The sequence below is a fragment of the Balaenoptera borealis genome (genome assembly GCF_965194805.1).
Source record: "Balaenoptera borealis genome assembly, chromosome: 1".
Classification (NCBI taxonomy): Eukaryota; Metazoa; Chordata; class Mammalia; order Artiodactyla; family Balaenopteridae; genus Balaenoptera; species Balaenoptera borealis.
In genome coordinates, this window is record NC_138860.1 from 100,271,005 (window position 1) to 100,288,933 (window position 17,929).

Here is a 17,929-nt window from a genome sequence, read left to right on the forward strand (position 1 = left end):
TTTACAGATGTGGAAGGTGTGCCTGAGAGCAGTAAAGTAACTTGCTCAAAGAAACACGCTGCTGGTAAGTGGTAGCCAAGGGTCAATTCCAAAAGATGGGCTCCTTCTAGGATATCACTTTATTTGAGGAAGAACAAAGCAAACTGGTTCAGAGGAGAAGTAGACCCATGGTCTAAATAGCGTATTAATACTAATTCTCTAACACTTGCTAGTCAAGGTGTGGTCCATGGGCCAGTAGCTCTGAGATCACCTGAGGGCTTGTTAAAATCTCAGTCCTCCCCCAGGCTTTCTGAATAAGAAGCTGGATTTTAACCAGATCTCTAGGTGATTTATGTGCACAGTAAAGGTTGAAAAGGACTGCTGAGCTCACCGGTGGGTCAAAGTCCTGCTGAACAAGAAAACTAAAATCCTGGGGGTAATCCTTATGCACACATTCTCCCTTCCACCATATTGTGTGGAAATCTCTGACCTAAACCTGACCAACACTAAGGCTCTAGCTGTACTCACAAACTGAATATATATATAGTATGATATATAATATTATATATAATATATAACTTATAATTCAATAATAAAATGACAAATAACCCAATTAGAGAATGGATGAAGGATCTAAATACTTCTCCAAAGAAGATACGTGCATATGGCCAGTAAGTACAAGTAAGCACATAAAAAATGTTCAACATCATTAGTCATTAGAAAAAATACAAATTAATATCACAATGAGATACCACTTCACATCCACTAGGATGATTATAATTAAAAAAGACGGACAGCAGCAGATGTTGGCAATGATGTGTAGAAACTGGAACCCTCATGTATGGTTGGTAGGAATGTAAAATTGGGCAGTCACTTTGGAAAACAGTCTGGTAGTTTCTCAAAAAGGTAAACATAAAGTTACCATATGACCCAACAATTTTATTCCTAGACATTTACCCAAAAGAATTGAAAACATGTCCACACGAAAACCTGTACACAAATGTTCATAGCAGCTTTATTCATAATAGCCAAAAAGTGGCAACAACCAAAATGTCTACCAACTGATGAATGAATAAAGAAGATGTAGATAACAATAGAAAAAACACAAAGTAATGAAGTACTGGTACATGCTACAACATGGATAAACCTTGAAAACATGCTAAATCAAGGAAGCCAGACACAAAAGGCCACATGATATACATTTTCCTTTGTATGAAATACCCAGAATAGGCAAGTCTCTACAGACAGAAAGCAGATGAGTGATTACCAGGAGCTGGGGAGAGGAGTGAATAGGGAGTGACTGCTAATGGACAGTCATTTTAGAGTGATGAAAATGTTCTGGAATTCGATAGTGATGATGGCTGCACAACTTTTTGAATATACTAACACCCACTGAATTGTGCATTAAAGAAATGAAAAAATAAACTAAATGGAATAGGGCATTTATCCAAAAGAGACGACAGAAAACAGTGGATAAGAGTTTGGGCTCTGGGGTTATGTAGTATGGCGTTAGCAGGAACCTTAGGCAACTTCCTCAAGCTCAGTTTACTCCTCTGTAAAACGAGGATAGGAAAATACCTACCTTAGGAGTTGTTGGGAGGGTTGAATGATACACTGTGATAAGGCAGAAACTGCTAACTGATCTTTGTTTTTCCACACCAGAACAGTTTTAACTGGGCATATGGTCACAGGCATAAAGACTACATTTCCCAGCACTTTCTCTAGCTAAGTGTGGCCATGTGACTACATCCCAGCCAATGGCATGTTATCAGGAGTGGTGTCTATGACACTCCTGTTGGGCCTGCACTCCTTTCCCATTTCTCATTTACTTCCTGGAACATGCACAGGGTATTGAGTCACCTCAGACCATGTGGACTTTGGTAGCGGCACCAGGGCCCTCAGACAACCTCCCCTGAAGTCAGAGGAAGGTGGGTCAAGGTGGGTGTATGGAGCAGAGCCACCATCCCAGCTCTGGAGCACTGACCTCCCAAATGCAAGGAGAGAGAAATAAACTTCTGCTTTGTCTAAGGCACTGTTAATGTCAGTCTTTCTTACACACATCTGAAAGTATATCTGAAAACAGCACCTCATAGGTAATAAGCACTTAATAAATATAAACTACTACAATTATCATTTGTATTTTTAAGCACAGTCTTATAGCAAAAGACTGGATCTTCAAATATCAAATGGGGCTGGTCTGATCCTAATCCCACTAGGAAAGAGAGGGCTCCAACCTTTCCAGCATTCTACTACCTCTTCCTTCATTAATTAAATCTAGAGTCTCATGCTACTGATCACTGGTAAGCAAAAATGTTTTCAGAAGGTGTGTATTTATAAGCTATGCAATGGTCACAGTTCAGTGTGAAATAGATATCTGCTTATAATTTTTTGAAAGCAGTGACACACCAACAGACCAACAAAGAGGCTGGACATCCGACTTGTGTTTGGATTCCTGTATTATGGGAGAAGCATAAATGAAAGAAGCGGTGTTAGGACTCTAGGAGGCCACCCTGCAAATCCAGAGGGCAGGTTTCCATATGGCTCTTGAGCTCATTCTTTCACAATATATTGAGTTCCTGGTTGTTGGGGGCCCTGGTTGATGGGGGCTCCACTCTCTTAACCTTTGTTCTTGGAAGAATTATTTTTGAAAACTGAATTGTATAAACTTATTTTTTTTTGAAGCAGAGAAATGTACTGTTATACAGTTTTCTCTGGGAGTGTAAAATAAAAACTGAGATCTTGATCAGCTCTTCACTGACTCTGGGATTTTAAAATGATCTTTTAAAAAAATTTATATAAGGCAATTGGTTTGCTCCAAAAATTGATGGAAAAAGGACCAGAAAGCCTTCTTACACATTTTGCAATAAATGACTTAGACATCCTTATGGCACTTTTAAAACCCTCTAAAAGTTCCATTTAAACCTTACTTGAGACTTTAAACTTACTCACAGTGAAGCGTCAGATTACATGATTCACTAAACTGCTGGTTCTTGTATGTAATATTAAAAATAGTTCTTTTCTATTTCTATAGCTTGCCAGGGAGACAAGAGTACCATGACTATAAAATAAAAATAGGAGCTTATACATTTGAGATAATGCATTGTCCAAGATTGGAAAGGGTATATGATGGTGCTCTGTGACCCGTTTACTACACCCAAGGGAAATCTGGTTAGACAAGAGGTGCCAAAGGATAAAAGACATGGCAAGATAATCATCGCAATCCAGACTGTCACTCTTCTCTGCACAACCAATCAATCTGAAGACTGGCAGGTAAAGAGCTTGTTAAATTAAAACTCAACTAATCCAAGACCAATTAGCAATTAATAGATGATCCTAGATGCTTAATATGTGCATAGTAAACCATTCTAATTCTTTTTGAGAAAACAGAAAATCTAGGGGTCTCCAATCCTAGAAATACAAATGATCACTGTTCAAAGAACCAGATTCTATAAGACAGATAGGGCAACATGGTATTAAGAGCTTGGACTCTGGACACGAAGGGCCTGAGTTTAAGTCCTAGCTCTACCATGAGCCTGTTGGGTGTCCCCAACTGAGTGTCAGTTTCCTCACCTATAATATGGACTACTGTTAGTAACTAGTATAGGATTGCTATGGAGATTAAATGAAATAGTCCACATTAAATGTGTATCACAGATTGTGGTAGATAGTAAGTATTCAATAAATATTAGCTATTATTATAGCTATTATTATAGAGAGCAATGGCAAATTCATGGCTATCTAAAAGTCCTTCACATTCCCTTCTCTCTTGCCTTCCTCTATAAAACATGTGGGAAAACTAAAACACTGATTTTCCCAGACTGCCCTTCCTCTGGGGTTGGCCGAATTAGGTAGTTCTGACAAATGAGATGTGACCAGAAGTCACTAGGTAGGGTGTTCAGGAAAGCTTTTAAAAAAGGACAGCTTGGGGCTTCCCTGGTGGCGCAGTGGTTGAGAATCTGCCTGTCAATGCAGGGGACACGGGTTCGAGCCCTGGTCTGGGAAGATCCCACATGCGGAGCAACTAGGCCCATGCGCCACAACTACTGAGCCTGCACGTCTGGAGCCTGTGCTCCGCATCAAGAGAGGCCGCGATAGTGAGAGGCCCGCGCATCGCGACGAAGAGTGACCCCCACTTGCCGCAACTAGAGAAAGCCCTCGCACAGACACGAAGACTCGACACAGCCAAAAATAAATAAATAAATAAATAAACTTGAAAAAAGGCCACAAGCAAATGTTTAAAAAAAAAAAAAAAGGACAGCTTGAATGGAATCATTCCTTTGGCTTTTTGCTTCTTTCTCTTTGCACTTTCCTCCTGTTCTGTTGTCTGGGGTCCAGACGGAAATGCTAGAGGGACTTAAAGCTTTGCAATCATAAGAATGGAAGTTCTGCTTAACGACAGGTAACTAGGAGGCTAGAAGGAAACCAAGGCCCGACCATGTCCTCACACACTATGTGAGGCCCCAGCAATCGACCTCCCCATGTCCTCTTGCATGCAGAAAACAAGCCTCACCCTGTTTAAGACAGACATTCGCCTTCCTCTTTGGGAAAACTGAATATATTCCTGATATAAGAAGCAATTATAAAGATTGTTGACGTGCTCAAGTTATGTTCACACATACTTGTCCATTCTGTGGTTTATAGTAACCAACTAAGTTAGATTTCTTTCTTTTTTTTTTTCTTTATAGAACCACAAAAGTGAAATATATTTTTCACTTATTTTTTAAATTCCAATTTGATGTGAACTATACCATGATAATTTCTTATATACTTCCTTGTATTGAAAAAATGTAACTCTCCTCTTGGAGAAATTGGGACATAAGAAAAATTGGGCAGGAATAAACCTAAAGTTCTCTTGTGCTCTGCAAAGCCACAGAGTTCAGTAAGGCTCTGCTGCAGCGCTGAGCCATCTGACACTGTGGGATTCCTTCATCAGGTTGGATTGTCAGGTAAGTTTTTGAGATCTCTTAAATATGTATACTTATCCACTTAAAAAGGTCTTATTTCTTCAAATGGTTACCTTAGAGTCTGATTAGAAATGGATCAGGGGCTTCCCTGGTGGCGCAGTGGTTGAGAGTCTGCCTGCTAATGCAGGGGACACGGGTTCGAGCCCTGATCTGGGAAGATCCCACATGCCACGGAGCAGCTGGGCACGTGAGCCACAACTGCTGAGCCTGCGCGTCTGGAGCCTGTGCCCCGCAACGGGAGGGGCCGCGATAGTGAAAGGCCCGCGCACCGCGATGAAGAGTGGCCCCCGCTTGCCGCAACTAGAGAAAGCCCTCGCACGAACCGAAGACCCAACACAGCCAAAAATAAATAAATAAATAAATAAATAAAGTAGCTATAAAAAAAAAAAAAGAAATGGATCAGGCTGAATAAATAGCTTTATGACTAGAAATAAAAGTCAAATCTGTGCAAAAGAATACACTACAGCAACCTTATTCTATACTTTTACCTTTCACTACAAAATTTGAGAGGAAATTGAATTAGATTCCCATGGGTGGTATGGAAAATTGGGGGTAATAGCTTTCTTCTAATTCTCCTTTTTCTGAGAAATAAAATAATGTCCAGTAGAGAAGAATGCACCTAGCAAAGCCTTTGGCTTTTTCCCCTTATTTGGTGGCCTACTTTTGTTAATAAGCCTTGGGAAAGCTGAAGTTTAAAGACAAAAAAAAAAAAAAGAAAGAGAGAGGTAAAAGAAAAAAACCCGCCCACTAAAAGAGCATGATCTTACTTGCTATGACTGATGACCTGAACTGTTTCACTTAAGATTAGAAACAAGGGCTTTAAAGCAAAGAAACAAAGAACTCTGAGAATATAAATGAAGCACAGCAACGAGTTCTGAAAAGATCCATTAGATAGGATATGGTCAGGAAAAAGTAACTAGATAGTACTGATACTGTCATAATCACATTCAGTCTTTCCATTGATATGGTTAAATCTTCAGACATAGGGTCTGTACCAAATGTGTGAGAATATTTTAATGAGAAATGAAATTTAAAGTAATTTAATATGGATCAGGGTCATATTTTAGAGTCAAATGATATATGATCAAGAGACCTGGACTCAATCACTAACTAGCTGATTCATTTTTGGTGAATTAAACCGGCTTCTGTGACCCATTTCTTTGAAAGGTGAAGGATTTGGTCTGTGTTTGAAAAATGCCCTACATTGGCTGCCTGACTGACCCTACCTTCTGGCAATATCTAAGCTGTGGTGGGTATGCATGTGTTTTTGCACACCCCAAATCCCTTCTTCTTCCTTTGGTAACAACCCTTTGGGACCATCCTTTCTCATTCTCAGGTTAAGAGGATCAGGTGGGGGATTTCAACTTGCAGCTCCAAGGGTGAGCAGAGAAGCTGGGCTCAGCCTACTAATGCATTCTATCTTCTTGGACACAATAATTGGTTCAAGGATGGGAACATGACTCAATCCCTTAGAAAACTGGTCCTGGGGCTTTTGCTGAGATTATGGGAGTAAGAATTCTTTTTCCTTATAGTATTGCTACACTGGTAGTAGGTAGCCTGGAGCTGCTCATGGCCGTCTTGGCCACAACATGGAAAATCCTGGCTTAAAATAAAGCCAAGACAGAGGAGAGCAAAACTAAGAGACAGGAATAATATCCTGATGACTTTGTGTAGCCCATGCTGCCAGCTTGTCCGAATCTAGCTGTGTCCTGGATTCCTAGTAATGAGCCAAAATAGTATCTATTTGTTTAAACTAGTTTGAATTATTTTCCTGTTACTAGCAACCAAAAGATCCTAACCCAAAATACCATGTTACTTTTCCATGACTTAACCACCTCCTGAGCTGATTGAACTAGACTGGATGTAAGACCCCAAAGCAGTCATTACATACATTGATCAACAACCCAAAATTTATGGTCTAGCTTGAAAAGATGAGCTGGGCCAACCAGATTTTTCTGTCAAGGATTTAGAATTGGAAAATGGAGAAATGTTATCACCAGGAGGTGGGCATCAGAATATGCTGGATAATTTCAAAGTTCATTTCAATTCTAACCTTACACAATTCTTATTAAAAGTTTTTTTTTGTTGTTTTTGTTGTTGTTGTTTGGTTTTTGTAAAATGAAGTGACTTTTTTTTAGACATCTTTATCGGAGTATAATTGCTTTACAGTGGTGTGTCAGTTTCTGCTTTATAACAAAATGAATCAGCTATACGTATACATATATCCCCATATCTCCTCCCTCTTGCGTCTCCCTCCCACTCTCCCTATCCCACCCCTCTAGGTGGCCACAAAGCACCGAGCTGATCTCCCTGTGCTATGTGGCTGCTTCCCACTAGCTATCTATTTTACGTTTGGTAGTGTATATTCACTTCACTTTTTAAGTTAAGGTGAAAAGTGCTGTATTTTGGAGTTAGACAAGATCTGGATTTGAATATTCCGTTGATCACTTTTAAAACGTTTGACCTTAGGATAGAGACTGCTTCTCTAAGACTGGTTTCTCATTTGTAAAATAGAGATGATGATGAGTAACTTCATTTGGTTTGACTTTTGAATGAGAGAGCATGTCAAGTGCCACCACAGATGGCTCATGACTAGGTTAACTTCATAAATTTTAGTCCCCACTTGACTGTCATCATCCATCATTATGAAATATTTGCTGAACACTTACAATATATGAGACTCTGTGGCTAAGATTTTATTATTTCTGAGCATTGAACCATTAAAAAAGTATGAAAAACAGAACAAGCAAAACTTCCAGTTGAACAATATCCACAGAAAGAAGGGACCTGTTGTCTTAACTACCCCAGGGTCACTAGGTCTTCTCATTCTTGTTCTGTATTTAACAGAAGGATGAGAAGAAGCCTTGGTGGACTGTGAAGACCTGAAGTGTGGAGGAGAGGGACCAGGACTGTGGCCTTCATGAGGGCAGGCCATGGGCAGGGCTAAATCCCAGCTCCTGAATGGAATCCTTCATGGTGCCTGGTGGGCAGTAGGCTCTTCATGAATATTTGTTGGAAGAATCATCCAATCCCATACCCTCACTGTGGAAATGTGGAAACACAGGATCAGAAAAAATGATAACAATAACAAGTAAGCTAGCATTTTTGAGCTTATTCTGTGTTTAAAAGCACATTCAAAGGATGCATTTTCCTAATGGTGTTTTATTTCATCTCTACAGCAACTTTGTGGGAGAGAGATAGGCTGGTATCACTATCTTCACTTTACAGATGAAGATAAAACTCAGATGGAGATTGTTTACATGTAGGATATAAAACCAAACTTGTTTTAATATGGAAACATAATGGTTTAGTTTTTCTCCACACACCTCCCTGCCTCCCTCTCCCTGAATCCCACTAGCAATACTTTAAACAAAGTAAGCCAACATTTTTTCTTCAAGTGCTTAAACACTGAGCTCTTTCTACCCTGCTTTTTGTTGCCAAAGACTTCAGCTCTGGTTTGAACAGGTTCTCAAAATCATTTGATAGGAAGGAACAGAGAAGGGGAGAGGGTTCTGGGTAAGAAAAGATAAAAAGTGTGTAACAAAAGCATCACTACCCCTGCAGACAGCAGACAGTTCCCTCAGAGCCAGCTTCCTGGTCTCTTACCTCAATGTGCTTGGTGCTTGGCCAGCAAGTTGAACAAGCTAGAGGTGGATTACCTTCCCAGCAGCAACCTTCAGCCAATGAGGGCTGGATGCTTGAGGAAAAATACTCCAGCTTCCTTGCCTCTCAAGGAGAAAGCTCTGAAAACAGCAACTTTATTGACTTTCCTTCCTGCTCTACTTACTCCTCATTCCCTCACAGTGCTTTCTGGAACTACTTCCCAAATATACTATTTGCATCCAAATCCTTGTCTCTGGGGGGGGGGGGGGCGGGGGGAAGCTCAGAACTAGGAAGACAGAGGGAAGGAGCCAGAGAAGACTTTCTAGACTGCAAGATGGACCACAGGAAGGGACACCATTAGACTGTTAGGTCGAAGACCTCAGCAATCAATCACCTGCCTTCCCAGGAGTAAGGAGCTCCCAATACCTATTCTCTGTCTGTTAGTCCTTTAGTCAGTAGGTGGAAGGGATCGAGATTTGTTCTTTATGTAACAGGGCTTCACTGATTGACTGCCTTTCCCTAGGGTTCCTGAAATCCTCCTGGGGTGTTCAGGAGAACCCTGCACCTCAAGAGGCTAACTGATCGAGCCTGAGGACTCTCTAGAAACAAGACGTTAGTTAGTGAAATACCCTCATTATATACACAACTTGTCCAAATGCAGCAGGATCCAAACTTCTGTCTCTCAAGTCCAAAATGCCTCAGTTTGGACTCTAGCTCTACTACTCGCTTGCAGTGTGACCTTGGGCAGGTTCCATAACTTATATGCCTCAATTTCCTCATCTGTAAGACTGGATAATGATAGTACTTAACTCATAAGGTTCCTATGAAGAATAACATATTATTATCTTCAAAGCATTTAAAAACAGTGCCTGGCACACAGTAAATGTTTATTAACCTCATCATCATCTCCATCGTTATCATCGCCTTTATTATTTTTGCTGTTGCTTTGGTTGTGGAAAGGAAAGCTAAAAGGGCAACAGAGAAAGCCCAGGCTCTCTCTGACTTCTAGCGTTCTATATAACACTAGTGATAAATTATCACACAAAGCGTTTTTGGGTACACCTGGTTCACAAGAGAGCTTAAGCTTTTACCAGTGACGCTAATATTTTCTTCTCTCTTACAAATTGTGTACTTTGGACACTATTTGAAACTTTCAGGTGCTTGAACCAAATCTGAAAAAGGCTGCTGATCCCTAAAGAACACACTGGAGGCAGGGAGTGAGGATATGTCATCTGAAACTGAGGTGGAAGGTTCTGGAAGCCTTACAGGCCCCCGTTCCTTAGACTCCATAGAGATGGCCATAGAAATGGAGTGACCTGTGCTTTTTCTCATAAAATCCACATGACGGTGACAATAACTGCCACAAAGCAGTCTTGGGCCTTGAGGTTTCCCTTCATTTGAAGGCCTGCCCGAAGAGCAGGGCTGCAACAGAAGCAGATCAAAGCCGCCTCTCCTGCAGGACTGGAAATATCAGATGCAGAGTGTGGTGTAGCCTCTTAATCCACAGGGTAGCAAAGTAAAGGTCAATTACCTCACTTAGAGGAATGAAAGGCATGTAGTAAAAGTCAAATAGATATGCCATTAGATACTATATTTCAAGCATGAAAATGAGGATTTTCTCTTGCAGGGTTATATTTAATGCACTGGTAAACACAAGAGCTTTATGACAAAGAGTAAGATAGGAGGCTGACAATGAATCTGCCCGACAGAGTGCCCTCTGCTCGATGGAGGTGTCTGTGTGGGACCGTGCGGTCACCATTGATTGATATCAGGACCTTGCCCGGAAGCAAGCAGGCTGGACCCACAACCCGCTAGACAGCGCCAGGAGGAACAGGTGCTTCTTGTGGTGGCTCTAGGGATTTAAGCCTGTCAAAATACTCTCAGCTGTGCCAGACTAGCCTCTGTCTCTAGTCTGTCCTGATCCGTGAACCTGTACCTTGGGCTTTTCTCCTTCCCCGGCATTCAACTCATGGTCCTGACGTTGGCAGGGCCCCCAGTTCTGCTCTCCTGCAATGGTGCCTTCATTTAACAACCTTATTCCCAATTCCTGGGGCTGTGACTCTTCATTCCAAGGCTGTTCCCCTGCCTCATGTACCTCCGGTTCTAATCTCCACTTTTAACTAGGATTGTTGTGCATCCACCCTGGTTTCTGCATTTGTTGGTGATTAGACTTGGTGTTGAACCCTGATTTTTTCATTCTGATCACTTCCAACACCCTGGTTCTTTAGGAAGGGCTCTTTCTCCTAAAGCAATCACCTTTATGTCTCTGGATTGATCTTCTCCCCTAGCTGTGCCCTCAGTTTTTCACCTCATCAGAAACATCCTTAAGGGTCACAGGCAATATGCTGAGACCAGAGGAGGGGGCGGTGTGCTTCCATTACTGACATAGTCACTCTCTGTGAAACTGGCATTATTTCACCTGTGTCTACTGGCCACCACTTAAGAAGCTGTGTAACTTCAGGGATGTAGTTTCATTTGTCTGAGCTTCAGTTTTAACAGAAGCATTCAAAATAATTCCATTTTTCATTTTTTAAAAATAAGCATTTATATTAAATGGGGATATTCATTAGAGAATGCATCTTAATATTTATTGAAGTTGCAAAACTGTCATTTGGGGGCTCTGCCAGAAATATCTGCAATGGATTATATCTGGTTGGCAAAATCTTCCTTGGTTCTGGAAAGCACCCTTTGGTGAGCTTTTCATTCATGCAATGGAATGCAAGTACCCACCCACTCTTCTTTAAAGAGCCTTGATCCTGTGAAATAACTCAAATGCAGCTGCTTCGGCTTGAGATAATAAGCTTTCTGGTTAGTGATGTAAATATGGTGTGTCCTTTGCAGATCCAAGTCTCTGAGGAGACTCACCACTAACTCACAATTTATGCTGCCCGAAAAATTCCCTTGCCCCTAGGAGATACGTGCATCTTTTTGCCCAAGCATGTGCTCATAGGAAATTAGGGGAGTGTATGAAATAAGGAGGAATGTGGTGGCCTGATATCTTATCCTCTTGGAGAAAACGCTATGAAGAGGAACCAGACTGAGCTTGACACACACAACATTGACTGGATTTTGATGCCTCAAAGATGATGTTGTGGAGGAACAGACAGACTTGAAGAAATGCATTATTAAATAGCAAAGTTGTTTTCACGTGGGCCAGAAGGTCTGGCCTCACTCTCTGGTTAGGGGTGGGAATTTCTCTTGAAGTAAGGGAATATTCTCAGACAATCTTCCTGCACCGGAAATTAAGTGGGCTTTGAAGAGAGAAAGGAGGTCTTTATTCCCTCTCCAGAGCCAGAAAGTGGGGAACCCAGACTATGAGGCAGGATGGTGTCTGGAGATTCCAGCTAGAGGTGATGGAGATGTTCCTCCCTGCCCTGTCCACCACATCACAACTCTGTGACACCTTCTGGGAGTTGGGAGCTGTTTAAAACTGAAGGTGAGAGCTTCACTTTCAACATGGTACTTCAGTGCTCCCCAAACCTTCCTTAAAGTGTTGTTAAATCTAACAATCTCATTTTAAGGAAGTAGGTGTCCATGATTGGAAAAAACAGGCATGTGGCAAGCAAGCTAATTACCCCCTTGTAAGCAAGCGAGAGAGGTTGGAGAAATCCTGGAGCCACATATTGAAGGCTCAGAGCACTTTAATCTCTCCCTGGCAGAGATGTGTCTCCTTGATCCTCCTGCCTCACTGTTATTTCTAAATGGGGCTCTGCTGTGGAACCAATGAATAAGTGGGCAAAGGCTGTAATAATTTAAGGAGAGGTAGTACTCAAATAGTTCTGAGTGAACAGAGCTGTGAATATGAAGAGTAGGGAAAGAGTATAAAGAGTAGGCACTTAGGTGTACCTGGGTTGGTGACTGGGAAGCAGCAAGAGAAGACTGAAGGTTGGGACCAAGACAGCAAAGAAATTATTCAATAAAGTTCACTATAGGTAGTATGTCAACAACCAGGGTAGAAATCTCCACATCATACAAATTGAACATCAGAGTAAAGCATGTCAGAAACTCAGGAAAGTAACAGAATTTAGAGCAGATGTAAATTCCAAAGTGAAGGGAGTCTGGGCAGAAGAAAGGGAACACAGCAGAGTGGTAGCATCTTGGGCTATGGAGCAGGGTTTCCTGGTTGGAATCTGATCCTTTTCCTTTTAACTAGCTATGTGACCTTGAACAATTTTCTTATCTTCTCAATGCCTTAACTTCCCCATTTAAAAATTGGGGATAATAACAGTAATATTGTTATAAGGATGTTGTGATGATTAAATGAGTTAATAAAAGTGCTTAGAAGAGTTCCTAGCACAACATAAATAGTCAATACATGTTAAATATAACTGTCACTGCTATTATTATTTTCTAGGCAGAGATGAGCTAGGAGCAACTGATTAAAGGCCAAATGTCCTGACTAGTGGCCTACTCTCTGTTTTCTTCTCTTTGAAAGGAGGGAATGGTGGACAGGAAGGAAGAAGGAGGTTGGGCACATGCACTTAAAGAGCACAAAAAACAGTCAAAAGAACAAAAGCATAAGTACCCAAAAGACTGATTCTGAGCTGGTATGATGTCTAAAATAGTGAATTTTACATTTACTTCCTGTTGGCATAGCTAAAAATCCTGCTTGCTATCAATTCCCAGTCAAACGATTAACCTGATGGTGGAGGCACTAAAGTGGGTTTAGTTGTGGGGAATGATCCCTTCGTGGCTCAGAACACAAATACGTCAACACATTTGGCTTACACTATAATAGTAACTTTAAAACTCTCTCATATCCAATAAGGGCATTTTGGTTAATCAATCTACCACATACAAATGCCTGATCCACAGTACCCTTTAGATCATTCCAGAAATCACCCGAAAGCATAATTAAAAACACGGGACTTCAACTTCCATACAAAATGGAGTAACAGGGTCAGTGTTTACTCTTCCACCTGAAATAACTCCCCAAAAGATGAAATCTGTGAAATGTTTTCAAGACACCAGACACCAGGAAAGAAAGGACAATGACTCCCAAGAGAAAGCAAACATAAATAAATAGATAGATAGATAGATAGATAGATAGATAAATAAATAAATAAACAAACTGAATCCACGGACTGCCTTGGCTTGCTGTCTTGAGAGAGTTTTGTGACCATGGTACAGACAGGGGGAACCCAGGCTGAGGCCAGTGGACTCCTTGATCAGAGGAGAAGGAGGTGAGAGTTCAGGAGACTAGGGCAGCTAGAGTCAAGAAAAAGTACTGGAGGGGAGAGAACTTCACAAAGAACACTGGAGATCTGCACACGGACCCCTCAAGTGCTCAGCACAATACTGATCTGTGTATGTGGATGAAGAAACTACAGGAGGGGAGGGAGAAAAACATTCAAAAAGATTGGCTAAGAGTATCTGGAACTCACACAGGACTAGAAATAGTGCCTATTCACACTAGCCAGATGAGAAAAACTCTTAATTCATGGGGCACTGGATAAAGTAGTCAGGAAAGTCTTGCTTCAGTAATGTGTAATAATCAGCCCTAGACTAAGGACTGCTCCAGACCAGCCTAATAGATCACAGCAATAAGACCCCAAAGGATCAACATGTTTCCAAATAACTTAATTAAATCCCAGGAAAACCTCAAGAACATTCATAGGAATACAAAAATACCCAGCACTGAACAGGGTATAATTTACAATATCAGGCATACAATCTATGATTACCAGCCATGCAAAGGAGCAGAAAAATGATGCAAGTAATCAATAGAAACCAACTCAAAACTGACACACATATTACAATTAGCAGGCAGGACATCAAAACAGTTATGTACAGTTATTATAATTGTATTTCATGTGTTCAAGAGTTAACTAGAGGGATGGAAGATATAAAAAAAGATCCAAATCAAAATTCTTGAGACAAAGAAATACAATTTCTGCAATGAAAAAATACACTCAATTGGGATTAGCAGATTAGACAACACAGAAGAAAAAAAAGAGCATCAGTGAATTACATGACAATGTCAAGTGACCTAAGACATGTGTAATTAGAATTCCTAAAGAAAAGAAGAGAGAGGGGTGGACAGAATAAATATTTGATGAAATAATCCCCCATATTTTCTAATTTTTACAAAATCCAAGAAGTGCAATGAACCTAAGCATAAGAAACATAAAGAAACCTACCCCAAGGCATATCATAATCAAAATACATAAAACCAGGCTATCTTAAAAGCAGTAATAAAAGAAAAAACATGTTACATACAGATTTCTCTTTGGAAACAATGCAAGTAAGAAGACAATGGAGCAAAATCTTTCAAGTAACGAAAGAAAAAAATAACCTGCCAATCTAGAGCTCAACACCCAGAAAAATATCTTTCAAAAACAAAGTAAAATAAAGTCATTTTCCAGCATACAAAAGCTGAAAGAATTCCTCACCAGCAGACACAAACTATAAGAAATGTTAAAAGAACTCCATGGAAATCCGGATTTACACACAAAGCAATGAAGATAACTGGAAATGATAGCTATGAGGGTAAATATATAAGATTTTTTCTTATTTAAAAGATAATTGATTGTTAAAACAAAAATAATCATATATTGTGAGGCTTATAAGATGTATACAAGTAAAATGTATAAAAACAAAAGCACAAAGGCTGGCAGGGGAGAAATTAAATTCTAATATTATACTTCTTGTACTACATATGAAGTGGTATAATATCATCTGAAGTTAGACTGTGATAACTTACAGTTACATATTATAAACCTTAAAGGAATCCTAAAACAACTAAACAGATACAACTAATAAACGAACAGAGGAGATATAAGGAATCTTAAAAAATTACACCAATCCAAACAAATGCAGAAAAAGAGGAAAAAGGAACCAGAAGAATGGAACAAATAGAAAATAAATAGCAAGATGTTAGGCTTAAACCTAACCATATCAATAATTACATTAAATCTAAAACTAAACACCCAATTAAGATACAGATTAAAAAGCAAGAGCAACTATATGCTACCTGCAAAAGGATTGAAAAATATATCAGGTTAACACTAATCAAAAGGAAGCTGGAACGATACGTTAATATCAGATAAAATAATACCTGTGAAGGACCTAGACGGATACTGCCCACTGTGTAAATCACTTTTATGGTAGCTCTAATGAAAGAGGCAGTGAATCATCATAGACTTAGAAGTCAAACGTAGGAGTGGACCTGGAGCCTTAGATTCAACTCAAATCTCTATTTACAACTTTAGGTAAGTTACTTAATTTCTCTCAGCCCCAGTTTCCTTATCTGTAAAATGGGGATAGAAAACAGTACTTACCACATGGAGTTGTTAGGAAGGAAGGTGAAATGAGCAAACTTGTACTAAAGAATTCCACCACCACTTTGTTTTTTAGGTAAAGGAAATAAAGAAATGTATTTTGCACACTTGAGATTGTGGACTGCAATTCATCCCTTTGCACACACTGTATGTTCATGTGGTGAAGAGGGAAGGGAAAGGAAGCAAGAGGGGAGAGACAAAATGAAGACAGTAGAAGTAGGAAAATGGAACAAAAAGTAATGAGGAGATAGAAAAATCCTCCAAGAACCCTGGAAATAATGGGGATATGGGGATAGAGTAAAGGGTTTCCTTCTCTATGTTGGGTGGATGTTTCAGCCATTTTTATTTAAAGATCTTAGTATAGGGTAACTCCAGAAGTCTAGAAACTAGGGGAAATCTAGAAGGCTCATATATTGATAATATATATTTTTTATTTTGTGGCAGAATTGCCTGTTTTACAAATGAGAAAAATTTGGGAATTTTTCATTCTATGGGAATACCATTGACATTCCAGGCTTGATCGAGATGCAACAGGAATATTCTAGGGTTTAAGAATCACCCAGGGAAATGTTTTCTGAAGGTAAATCTAATCACAGGTACAAATGAAGTTTGTTAGGCCCTAAGGATAATCATCCACTCAACAATTATTTACTGAGTATCTGACATGAACTAGGCATGCTGGCGTCCGATATTCAGAAAACTCAGTGTCCTTCAAAGAGTTTCAAATCTGCATGTTTCTACTTCCTACTTCCATTATTCAGGGTCCTGTATGAAAAAAAAAATCAATTTGGGGCAAATATTAAGATGCATACTTTCTGTTTTTGGCAGGCACAGGTTTAGAATGCCCAAGTCTGCATTCAGGATGCAGCCCCTTTTCCATTTGTATCTGTAGAACAGTAGTGATTTATCATATGGCTTAACATCATTAAATATTTATTAAGCACCCATAGTGTGCTAGACACACAGAAACAGATAAAAGACATTGTTTCTGCTTAGCAGCCTTTTGTAAAAGAAGACTAATGAATATATGCTTATTCAATAGATCAAGCAAGCAATATACATTTTAAGAAATTTGTAAATATTTAATCAAGATGTTGTACAGTAAATCTGATGGAGAAACCTAGACTTTTTGGATTACTAAAATAGAATTCTACATGACTAAAAACTTAGTGGTATACAGCTTTTGTGTAAAAAATGAACTGAAAATATTTTAAAATAGATATTTCAAAATTATTCCATATAACTTCTCCAAAATTTCCCAGAAAAAAATTAAAAATCAGAGAATATCTTAAATCCCTAGTAGACAAAATGAATTAATTCTGCATCATTTCAATCTAAAGTGTGGAAGATTTCATATTATCCCAGGAGCTTATATGTTCATAACTTGGAAAAGAGTTGAAGTCTGGCTTTATCCTTTCATTTTGAGTGCCTTTAAATATAAGCACACACACACGCAAACACACAGAGCCTTATAGAACCTTTTGTGTACAGATCTATAACTCCATCAGTTTGGCATTTTGTGGCCCTTTGGAACATCATCCTTGACTTTAAACCCTTTTGTTCTAAAGTTAATTTTAGCTATGAATTTCCAGGTCTCTGGAGAGAATGTGTCACAACAAACTTTACTTTGAGACAGATTTTTGGGTCTATATTTAATTAAAAGTGCCCTTACATCTGCTCAGTAGCCATCCTAAAAAAGTCCTTCTGAGATGTGAGTGATGACCCACAACTTCCGATCTATATTTGTAGGTAGCATTCCACAGCAGCAACTGCCAGCTGGTATCCTGCACTTTTCTCCCTACTGTGCCACTGAAAGGGAACAATTTGTTGTGTGGGAGGTCTACAACTGTGATGATTAAATTACCATCTGAGTGGACATGGTTACAATATCATTCAAAAATATTACTTAACTGTCTGCTATGTTTTTATTTTCCCCCCACACTAACAGAGCTACCCAGGTGAGTTGTGAGAGATCTATGTCAACTGCCATTGTTACGTGGAACAGACATGGGTAGCAGAATCTTCATCTGTCATCAGCTTACTGGAGAGGCAAATTAGAGATGGTTCTTTGACACAGTGGGGAATATAGCACATTTATGAACT

At 39.7% G+C, this 17,929-nt stretch overlaps 1 protein-coding gene across 3 annotated transcripts in view; it reads right to left on the reverse strand.

Annotated features, from left to right (window-relative positions):
- The window catches only part of NTNG1 (netrin G1), a 327,327-nt gene that overhangs the window by 97,991 nt on the left and 211,407 nt on the right, over positions 1 to 17,929 (reverse strand). The window lies entirely within an intron of this gene.